Genomic DNA, 12,328 nt, shown 5'->3' with positions numbered 1-12,328 from the left:
AATTATTTTAATTATTTTTTAAAATGTTTGTTATTTATTTTGAGAGAGAGAGAGAGAGAGAGAGAGAGAGAGAGAGAGAGAGAGAAAGCATGAGCTAGGGAGGGGCAGAGAGAGAAGGAGAGGAAGAATCCCACGCAGGCTCTTTGTTGTCAGTGCAAAGCCCAATGTAGGACTCGATCTCAGGAACCATGAGATCATGACCTGAGCTGAAATCAAGATGGATGTTTAGCTGACTGAGCCACCCTGGTGCTCAGGGTGCTCAGTTTAATTATATTTTAAATGTTTAATTATATTAATTATATTTTAAATGTTTTATATTTTCCAAATTTTATGCAATAGGTATATATTAGTTTTGATAAAAGAAAAAATATTAATAGGCCAAAGTAATAGAAAAGCCTTTTTAAAGGAGGTAGTATGGAGAGATTGACAGGAGTGAACATGGAAATACAAGAAAGTAGGGAATCCCACGTATGTCTGATTAATCAGAGAAGTCTTGTGTTAGTCAGGGTGTGAGTAGAGGCAAATGGCCTTGAGTTTCTTGATCAAATTTATGCACACACGATTCAGTTAGCAAATATTTTCAAAGAGAAGAGTCATTTTTTTCTGAAGTTAATTGGACATAGATTAAAGAGAAATGACTTTAATTTTGCCTGTTTGGGTTTGAGGTTTCAGGGTGTCATATGTAGTATTTACAAGGAAAGTGGAAATATGGGGACAGTAGCTTTTGATGAAGAGGAACAACCGAAGTTCTTGTTGATGTATAGTGATTGAGTGCAATCTCTCTGAGTGCGAGAGAAAGTGATCTTGGTGGAAACATTAGCATTTAGGGGAAACGAAAAGGAAAATGAGCCAGAGAGGCAAACCCAAAACTATCTTTCACAGCAGTGAGAAAGATACTGTGTTCCAGAAAATAAGAAAAATTTAATATGTCATTGAGAGCTGAAGTAGGATGAAGAGTGAGAAAAAGTAATTGGATTTGGTGCTTAGGAGTTATCCACAATTTCAGTAAATTGGTGATAGCAGAAGCTAGGTTGTAAACTGTATGGATGTGAATCAAGGTTAAGAGGAGACTACAATTCAAGAGGTGTGATGATTGGTAAGGGCTATTTCTATGGTGAATGGATAAGGGTGGGAAGTACAGGGAAATAAATCAGTAGCAAAGTAGTTGTGTGACAGAGAATGGGGGAAAGGGCTAGAAAAAATCCCAAAGGATGTTGTAGAGAGTGAGACTAAAAGCGAGTAGGGTGAGTGAACTTTGGCAAGGAGTGTCTTGTTCCTTTCCGATAGCAAGAAGAACAAGAAAAGGCTTGCAAATACCTAGTGAGGTTTTATAGGTATAGTGAGAAACAGGAAAAATGAGGGAGCTTATTTCATAAGGTCTCATTTTCTTGGTCAAATAGGAAACGAGGTCATCTGCCTAGAATAAAAGATAATGGGTGGGAGTGATTACTTAAGGATTGCGAAAAAGATTTGTGAAAATCAGTGTAGGAAGACAACATAGATCATCACCCCAGGATAGATGAAACGATGTCCAGGTAGCAATGTGCCCATGTGATTTTGTAGAGCATGATTTTCCAGTTCAGGTTTGTCAGCGTCTCTGGCAGTGTTCAGGAGCATGTCAGCATGATCAAGAAATAATATTAATAGGTAGCATTAATGTAGTAATCCGCAGTTTATAAAACACATTTATACATGTTCCCTCACATAGAGTAAACTGGCAGTTGGAATTGATCAGGACTGGCAATGGGTAAGGTGGAAATTTTCCTGTACCATTAGGGTGGACTGCCTTGAAATTGTTGCCCCCAAATGCACAGAGAGTGTAATGAAACGATGCCAGTGTGTGGGATGAGGAAGCTAGAGATCATAATGAGGTTAAAGGGCATAGTCTGTAGCAATAGCAGGAAGTGTGGGAAATTAGGATTTTGTGGTCAGAGTGATTTGCATTTTGTTTTGACATACATAATGGGAAAAAAAAAATCCCCCGAACTTCTATCTAGTTACCTCAATTAGTGGAAAAAAAAAAGACTTCTTCCATTGATTTCTGCAGATATTTTATCATATAATACATTATTATATTTAGTCAGATTTATTTGAAATATTTGCAATATTATTAAAATATATTTTAATTTTTCTTTAAAATATATTTAAAATATATAACTTGATATTTCTGACTTCTCTTTGATCAACTAAATTATATGTACAGTTATATCTTTATCTGAATATGTCTATGTCTATATAATGTTTATGTCTATATTTCCATCTACATATCCATTTTTGATTGATTGGTCTTATGTTAACCTATACATTAGCTTAAGTTAGTTGATATTTCATTGCATATAACATTCATATCCAGAAGTATAGTATGTATTCTTTATTTCTCTAAATAAAAAAGAAAAATTCCTTAATATTTCAGGTCATGTTAATCATGTTTGATGTGTATATATTTTTTATTCTGAAACCTTATTAAATTCTTAAAATAATTCTAATAATTTGTTTTAGTACATTTTGGGGATTTTATAGATAAAATTATAATAAAAATGATTGCTTTTCTCTCCATATTTACCGTATATTGACTCATTTTCTTTGTTTTATAACCAGAGCTTTCGTTTTTCCGTTTATTACAAAACCAGAATTTTAAGCACAATATTAATAAATTGGAGCATATATTTTTATTTAAAGGAAATGCCTTTAAAATGCTACTTCAGTATTTAACATAGGTATTCTTTACTATGTTACTGAACACTGGGAATGATGCATCAGAATTTATCAGAAAACTTTTCTGGTGTGGTTCAATAATTTTAGGAAGCCACTTCTAGCCAGGTAAAGCCCACAAGACTGAATGAGAGGAAAAACCTGAGTGACCTAGGCCTGTGTTTGTAAATCTGGTTCCTGTCAGTCTGCTCATCTTTACTTTGTTTCCATTCCATCCATCTCATAAATAGTAATTCTTATGTTCTGGTTCCTCTTGATACCAAGTTCCTTTAGCACAATCTGCTATTGGCCATTATCCCAGCTCTAATTAGCTGCCTTTATTCATAGACTCTGCAATGGTTTCTTCTTGGTTTCCTGCACTCAGAAACAAACACGTGTTGGGGCACCTGGGTGGTTCAGTCGGTTAAATGTCCGACTTGGGCTCAGGTTATGATCTCATGGTTTATGGATTAGAGCCCAGTGTCCCAGTGTCCAGCTCTGGGCTGACAGTTTGGAGCCTGGAGCCTGCTTTAGATCCTGTGTCTCTCTCTCTCTCTCTCTCTGCCTTCCCCCCTGTTCACACTTGCGCACGCTCTCTCTCTCTCAAAAATAAATAAACATTAAAAAAATTAAAAAAAAAAAAAGAAACAAACACATGTCAGCAACCTCTTCTTCAGGGCCCTGGGAACCCTCCTATCACTGTCTTGCTCTCCAGGGTTTTTGATGAGGCACAGGCGAGTCTCAGTCTGTTCCTAAATCTTTTCAGCTTCTACTAAATTTATTATATATCTTTCTCGTTGAACTAAAATGCTGCTTAAAATGACGTCTTCATATTGGGAAATTCTTGCCTTTCTTAGTTATCACAAATTGTTTCATATAGTATAACTAAATTCTATATGTTAGCCCATCATTTAAAAAATAGATTTTTCACACCTACGCTCATAAGTGAGATAGAGTGTTTTGTCATTAAACAGATTTGAGTGGGAAAGACCACATTTGTTTTATAAAATAAATCAGTAATTTCAGAAATTTTTTAGCCTTTTAAATGTGAATTACAAGGAAATCATCAATTTGAAAGCTTGAAAGACTTCTCTAAAGGCTTGTCAGGTTTAACTGACCTCCTTCCGCAACTGTGGTTGAGAATAGTTCTTGGATGACTTTTCCAATTTGCTACTGAAATAGTTCTCTGTACAGCTTCCAGCTTAAATCTGGAGATTTCATATTGAAATTTACTAGAAACTTATCATTCTCATTTTGATTTTTAGATTTATTACATTTTTAATATTCTTTAAATTTTATACACATTTTTATAACTTTATTAAATAAGAGAATATAAATTAAAAATTGTTTTTTAATAAAAACATGTTAACTGCATTTATTGTATTTATATTCATTATTTTCATCTTTTTCTAAATATTCTAGACTTTTCTTCAATTCAATTACTTTATTAGGAAATATTTCTAAACTTTTACAAGTATTTTACTTTTAATTTATAAATTGATACATTGTAGTCAATGCATTAAAAATAAGAATTAATGTAGTCATCTATTTAGACTTTTTTGTGGCTTAGTAAATTGTTATATCATAAATATTGATGTACACTTGAAAATAAGATGCATATGGTATATATATTATAATATAAACAAACTGATGAAGTATTCTTTTATAAGTATATAGAGTATATATATTTAATATAAGTATAAAATAAAGTGGTATTCATAAAAACACCACATGTTTTCATTTTCTTTGATGCGAATTGTTTAAAAATTGTGTTAAATATATCAGACTTCCTGTGTTGTGGGGCAAAAACCTATAGCTCTACTACAAATAGTGAATATGTCAATGTGTGAAGGCTTGTGTTTTCTGTATTCTATCACTAATAAAATAACTAATATCCACTGACCACACTGAAAGAAAGACTGAAATATCTTTCTCTTCTATGGAAACAGTAATAATAATAATAATAATAATAATAATAATAATAATAATAAAAAACATTGCTATACCAGAAGAGTTCTTCTATATTTATCAAAGAAGTTGAATTCATAAACACCTCCAGCAAAGAAAGCTTCGGGCTTAGATGGCTTCAATGGCAAATTTTACCAAACACTTGAAGAAGAAATAATATCATTCATACACAATCCCTTCTAGAAAATACAAGAGAATCAACTGGTTTTATGTACTCAGCCTAACCCTGATTCTAAAACCAAAGACATTTCAGGAAAAACAACAACAACAACAACTAAAGACCATTGTCTATTGTGATCATAGATGCAAACATCTTTAGCAAAATACTAGCAAATCAAATTCAATAGTATAAAATATGATAATACGGCATGAGAATCTTGAGAATGCAGGACCACTGAAACATAAAAGAAATCAATCAATACAATTTATATCAACAAACTAAAGAAGAGAAACCATAAATCATTTAAAAATGCAAAAGAGCACTTGGCAAAATTTGACATCCATTCATGAAAAAACTCTCAGCAAACTAGGAATAGCAAGGAACTTCCTTAATCTGATGAGGGACCTTGTTATAGGAAGAGGAAATTTGGACAGACAGAGAAAAAGTTGTGAGAGGACCCAGTGACAAGGCAGCTATGTACAAGCCAAGGAAAGAGGGCTCAGATGAAATCAAACGTTCCAACACCCTGACCTTGGACTTCAACCCTTCAAAGCTGTGAGAAATATATTTTTGTGGCTTCTGTATCTAGTCTGTGGTACTTTGTTATGGCAGCCTTAGCAAACGAATACAGGTATCCACAAAGAAACAACAGCTAACATCATACTTAAGGGTGAAACATTGAATTCTTTTCTACTAAGACTGGGAACAAAGCAAGGATGCCCCCTTTTAACATTACTATGCAAAATCATAGTGAAAGCCCTAGGCAGTGCATTAATATAAGAAAACTAAATAAGTAGTATACAGATTAGAAAGGGAGAAATGATACTATCCCTTTTAATGCACTACAGAATTATGTACATAATCCTTAGAGATCTATAAAAAGGCTCTTATAACTAACAAGTGAGTTTACGAAGGTCACAGGATACCTGGTCAATATACAAAAATAAATTTCTTTTTATTATTATTTTTTATTAAAAATTTTTTAATGTGTATTTATTTTTGAGAGAGAGAGAAAGAGAGCGACAGAGAACGAGTGGGTGAGGGGCAGAGAGAGAGGGAGACATAGAATCTGAAGCAGGCTCCAGGCTCTGAGCTGTCAGCACAGAGCCCAACGCGGAGCTCGAACTCACAAATCATGAGATCATGACCTGAGCCGAAGTCAGATGCTTAACTGACTGAGCCACCCAGGCACCACTAAAAATAAATTATCTTTCTATACATTAACAATAACAATTGAAAATTGAATAAAAATGGTACCAAAAAATCTCCAAAAATACAATACAAAAAAAAATAGGAAGGATCTATCAAAATATATACAGAACCTGTATATATATGTGTATATATATGTGTATACACATATATATACACATATATATATACACATATATACATATATATACACATATATATATACACATATATACATATATATACACATATATATATACACATATATATACACACACATATATATATACACATCTATCTATCTATCTATACACATATATATGTACATATATATACACATATATATATACACATATATATATACACATCTATCTATCTATCTATACACATATATATGTACATATATATACACATATATATACACATATATACACATCTATCTATCTATCTATACACATATATATGTACATATATATACACATATATATACACATATATATACACACACATATATATACACATCTATCTATCTATACACATATATGTACATATATATACACATATATATATACACATATATATACACATCTATCTATCTATCTATCTATACACATATATATGTACATATATATACACACATATATATACACATATATATGTACACATATATACATATATATACACATATATATATATATACACATATATATACACACACATATATATATACACATCTATCTATCTATCTATACACAAAATCTATACAGAACCTGGATTGAAGATTCAATATTGTTAACATGTCAAAATACTCAAGTGATCTATAGACTTAATGCACTCCTGATCAAAATCTGAATGTTGTTTTGCAGATAGTAACAAAGTACGAAATTTATATGGAAAGGAAAAAGAATTAGAAAAGCCAAAACAGCTTTGAATGTGAACAAAAATGCTAGGAGAACTCAGCCAATTTTAAGACTTACTATAAAGCTATAGAAATCAAGAAGACTGTGTGGTACTAGGGTAGACACAGACACATAGATCAACAGATCAGAATAGAGAGACCAAAAATAGACCAACACGGATAATGGTCAAATGGCTTTTAACAAAAGTGCAAAAGCAATTCAATGGAGAGGAGAGTCTTTTCAACAAATGGTGATAAAATAATTAAACATCCATGGCCAAACAAGCACACATTCCCTCCGCCCACAAAAAAAAACCTCCGATAGTCCCCAGCCTTGCACTCAAAAATTAACCCCAAGTCATAGATCATAGATCATAGACTTGAATGTGAAAAATAATACTGCTAAATTTCTAGGAGAAAGTCTTTGTGATCTTGGATTATGCAAAGAGTTCTTAGAGTTGATTATTTGGTATCTGTGTGATGACAAAAGCACAATTAAAAAAATGGATAGGTTAAACTTCATCAAAATTAAAAATTTCTTTACCAAAGTCACTTTCACTTTTCATGAAAAGACAAACCAAAAACAGGCTGAAAATATTTTAAATCACACATCTGATAAAGATGTACTAAATATATATGAAACTCTCAAAAGTAACATTAAGAAAGCAAACACTCAGTTAAAAATGGGCAAAAGATCAGATTAGACACTTCACCAAAGAACACATATAGCAGGCAACAAATGCATAAAAAGGTTATTAGAAAGAAGCAGATTAAAATGATAAGGTATCACTATATACATATTAGGATGGGAAAAACAAACAGATGAACAACAACAAAAAACTCACACAAGTGCTGGTGAAAATATACAAGTGGAGCTCCCATATATTGCTAGTGGGAATGCAAAATTAGAGACAGACACTTCAGAAAATAGTCTAGAAGTTCCTCATAAAGGTCAGTATACACCTATACTACCTAGAAATGATTCCGTAGTGACACTCAAAAGAAATAACTTCTGTTCCCACAAAAAACTTTGCAAGTATTTTATTCATAATTTTCCCAACCGGAAATAACCCAAATGTTTTTCAATGGGAGAATTCATAAACATTTATGGAACTTCCATGCACTGGAACGCTATTGAGCAAGACAAAGGAAAAAATTACTGCTGAATGTAACAACATGGGTGAACTTCAAATGCATTAGGCTGTGACAGCAGCAAGACGAAGAAGACAACATACTCTGTGATTCTGATTTCTGGACAAGGTAAAACTAATGGGAAGAGAAAAATGGGACAGTGGTTTTGAGGAGCTGGTCACAGAGGACATTATTGGGGGTAACGGAACTCCTCTGTACCTTGCTTATAATAGTGTCAAAATTGTAGAACTGTACATCAAAAAGAGTGCATTTTACTGTACGTAAATTAAAAAGTGAATAAAGCAAAACAAAAAAATCATGAAGACATAATCAGGAATATCAGACATAGGGTCACCTGAGTGGCTCAGTCAATTGAGCATCTGACTTTGGCTCTGGTCATGATCCCATAGTTCGTGGGTTCCAGCCCCACAGGGGGCTCTGTGATGACAGCTCAGAGCCTGGAGCTTGCTTCGGATTTTCTGTCTCTCTCTCTGCCCTTCCTCTGCTTATGCTCGCTTTCTCCCTAAAATAAGTAAATAAACATTAAAAAAAAAAAGAATATCAGATATAAAGTAGGAGAAAGTATTGTAGAGGTGTATTAAGTGATTAGTAGAATTTTATTTTTTATGTTTTTTTGGTATTTTTAAAATGTTTTTAGTGTTAATTTTTAAAATTTGTTATGTTACGGTTTCCTTTCTTCCACAAAAGAAAACTTGGATCAGCCTGTTGGCATTCAATATATTTTTGTCTAAAAAAAAATAAAGGTAGGGGCACTTGGGTGGCTCAGTTGGTTAATCATCCCACTTGGTTTTGATTCAGGTCATGATCTCACAGTTGTTGGTTTCAAGCCCCAAGTCAGACTCTGTGCTGACAGCACTAAGCTTGCTTGGGAGTCTCCCTCTCTCTTTCTCTCTCTGCCCCTCCCCCACTTGTGCTTGTTCTAGCTCTCTCTCAAAATAAATAAACATTAAAAAATAAAGATAATGGGGGCACCTGGGTGGCTCAGTCGGTTAAGCGTCCGACTTCAGCTCAGATCATGATCTCACGTCGGTGAGTTCGAGCCCCGCGTCGGGCTCTGGGCTGATGGCTCAGAGCCTGGAGCCTGCTTCCGATTCTGTGTCTCCCTCTCTCTCTGCCCCTCCCCCGTTCATGCTCTGTCTCTCTCTGTCCCAAAAATAAATAAACGTTAAAAAAAAATTAAAAAAAATAAAGATAATGATTTGTAATGTAATACTTAATATTAACTTCTGATACATTAAAAAAAATTAATGTTTATTTTTGAGAAAGAGAGATAAGACTGAGTGTGAGAAGGGGAGGGGTAGAGAGAGAGGAAGACACAGAATCCAAAGCAGGCTCCAGGCTCTGAGCTGTTGGCACAGAGCCTGCCATGGGGCTCAAACCCACGAACTGCTAGATCATGACCTGAGCCAATCATGACCTGAGCGGAAGCCTGACGCTTGACTCACTGAGCCACCCAGGTGCCCCTAACTTGTGATACTTAAAAAAACAAAACAAAACAAAACAAAACAAAAAATATGTCAGGGCTCCTGGTGGATCAGTTGGTTGAGTGTCCAACTCTTGATTTCTGCTCAGGTTGTGATCTCATGGTGGTGGGATTGATCCCAGAGTTGGACTCTGTGCTAAACATGGAGCCTGCTTGCCATCCTCTCTCTCTCCCTGTCCTTCCACTGCTCTCTCTCTCAAAAAAAAAAGTCAAACATTTTGAATTCTCTGAATATCCCAGTTTAATTTTAATTTGTAACTTTAATTTTTTACACATTAAAACACTCATAATTGAACTATACTTATTTTATGTACAGTGAGTTAGCATGAAGGTATGTATCTTGAATATCTGCAATTAAGGTAGGCCTCTTGGATGATCCGCTCAAGGAGGTTCACTTCATTCAACTTAATAGAACCTCTATCTTTCGCGCACTGACGAAAACACTGGTGGCACATATCGAGGCCATATTTATGGATCAGAAGGCACCATTTTGAGCAGATGTCTCAAGAACCGGGGCCAGATTTCCTGGGATGGCTCCAGGAGAGCTGCTGGTGACCCATCTCACTCTTTCGGATGCAATGAGTCAAAGGCCCAATTTAATTTCTAAATTGAAGACAATTTGCCGCTAACAGTGGTTCTGTAAATGGAAACAAGGAAAATAAGAAATCATGTACAAACTTAATTTTGCCTTTCCTTTTTATTTGTCTCTGACTCTCCTTCCCATTTGTGAATCTAACATTATGCAGCTAACATTATGACTCCATTTTAGAACACAAAGTTTAATAATTATATTTGTTGACAATATTTCTCCTCTTATATCAATCTTCTCATCCTGTGGAGTTTCAATATCAATTCGATAATCATTATACATCGGTACTATAATACTGTTTTCACACTTGTGTTCTTTCTTACGTTCAATCAGTGGTTCTCTTGAGTGCACATTCTTGATTTTTACAGAAAAATTAATTAACAAATTTCCCAAGGCTTTGTTAAACCTGAAAATATCTTTTTTTTTAAATTTTTTTTAACGTTTATTTATTTTTGGGACAGAGAGAGACAGAGCATGAACGGGGGAGGGGCAGAGAGAGAGGGAGACACAGAATCGGAAGCAGGCTCCAGGCTCTGAGCCATCAGCCCAGAGCCCGACGCGGGGCTCGAACTCACCAACCGCGAGATCGTGACCTGAGCCGAAGTCGGACGCTCAACCGACTGAGCCACTCAGGCGCCCCTGAAAATATCTTTCTGTTGTGCAAACAGATGAGTGACAATTTGTCTATATTCAGTCACTATGGGTGATATGTTATCCCCAGAGGTTTCTGAAACCGTGTCTCCCTGATTTTAATCAACAAATGTTATAAGGATTCGTGCTTGACACTTACCTAATATTGGTTTTTTTTTTTTTCACTCTACTTCCATATCTCTTAGAGCATGCTTGATTTCAGTGCTTTTACTACTCAGGGATCTTATGATTCCTCCTGGTGTTGGTTCTGTTCCACTTCATTTTGATTTATTTTATTATTTATTGGCAATGTGCATAGGCTGTAGTTGGTTCCAGGGGCTGCTGAGGTCCTCCCCTGTGCCTTAACATCCAGTGGCAGGGACCGGCCAGGCAGCAGTGGTGGCCAGAGCCAGCGGTGTGCACACGCTCTGCTGTGGGGGCCAGCTGCAGGTACCTGCGTAGTGGCAGGGGCTGGTTGCAGACACACATCTACTGCTGGGACTCAGGCCGGGAAGCAAGAGCTGGGGCCGGCCGTGGGTTACGCTGGCAGCTGCAGGAGCCCTGGGAGTCAGTGTACATTACTCTGTTCTCTGGATCTTGCCTCAGTGCGTGGCAGGGGAGGCCGGTGACAGGATAGAGGGCTTGCTTCGGGCCCACAAGCACCCGTGAAGGGCCTGGGTGTGGTCGGTGTGCTTTCCTGGGGTTGCACAGTCTCCCTGAAGGTGTGTGCGCTGAAGTGGACACTGTTGGCAGGTGGCAGGTCAGTGGCATGAAAGCGCACAGCTGGAGGGGTGGTCCTGAGTACATGCCCGGGGTGGGGATCAGCTGTTGTGATCTAGAGTGGTGTCCTGTACCCATGAAGCTTCAGAGGCCTGGGCTGGCTGCCAGTGCAGTTCCCGGGCTCCAGCAGGGCTGGGGGCAGGGGGTGGGAGGTACTCAGATGGCTAACATCAGCAATTGCTAATTCCTGTGGGGCAAAAGCTAGTGAAATCTGCAGGGGGTCTGCAGTGGCCGCACTGCCCATCACTTTCCTTTCACTGGTGAAGGCTGCTGGATTTGTCTGCAGAGCACGTCACTGTGAACCACGTTCACTCTTGCTGAGTGGCTGCTGCTGGAACCCCCTGCTTTTCTTCTTTGTTTCTAGCCGTCTCTATAGGTCTCAGCTTTGCCAGTCTGACTTGAGTGAGGTTTAAGTGGAACCTTTGCACAGTGCCCTGAATGGCTGGGGAAGCTGGTTGTACACCCAACTCTTCTTTTCCCACTGGGGGTAACTCTTTTGAGCTGGAAGTTCCACTGTGGCTCTGAGCAATGCTGGCCCTCTGAGCAATGATGCAGGCAAAATGAAGCTGTTTTTCTTTTCTTCTTGTTTTGTTATTCTTAGACTTTTTGTTTTAATGTGTGGCTAAAGTTTCTTAGGTGGACTCCAGAGCTCCCCCAGTGCTGTCTCTGTTCATGGATAGCTCTCTAATTGTTGATCTCTTTTGGGGGAGGCAGGTTGGATCTCCTACATTGTTGCCGTTTTGTCAATGTTCAGCTATTTCCCCACCTCCATCACATACTTTATAAATC

The 12,328-nt window shown here is 36.6% G+C and overlaps 1 pseudogene; it reads right to left on the bottom strand.

The window, feature by feature from the left end:
* Positions 1 to 9,860: 9,860 nt before the first annotated feature.
* LOC109496784 lies at positions 9,861 to 10,106 on the bottom strand (annotated as a pseudogene).
* Positions 10,107 to 12,328: the final 2,222 nt, after the last annotated feature.

Source organism: Felis catus, chromosome B1 (genome assembly GCF_018350175.1).
Source record: "Felis catus isolate Fca126 chromosome B1, F.catus_Fca126_mat1.0, whole genome shotgun sequence".
Taxonomy (NCBI): Eukaryota; Metazoa; Chordata; class Mammalia; order Carnivora; family Felidae; genus Felis; species Felis catus.
This window is presented reverse-complemented; position numbering and strand designations above follow the sequence as displayed.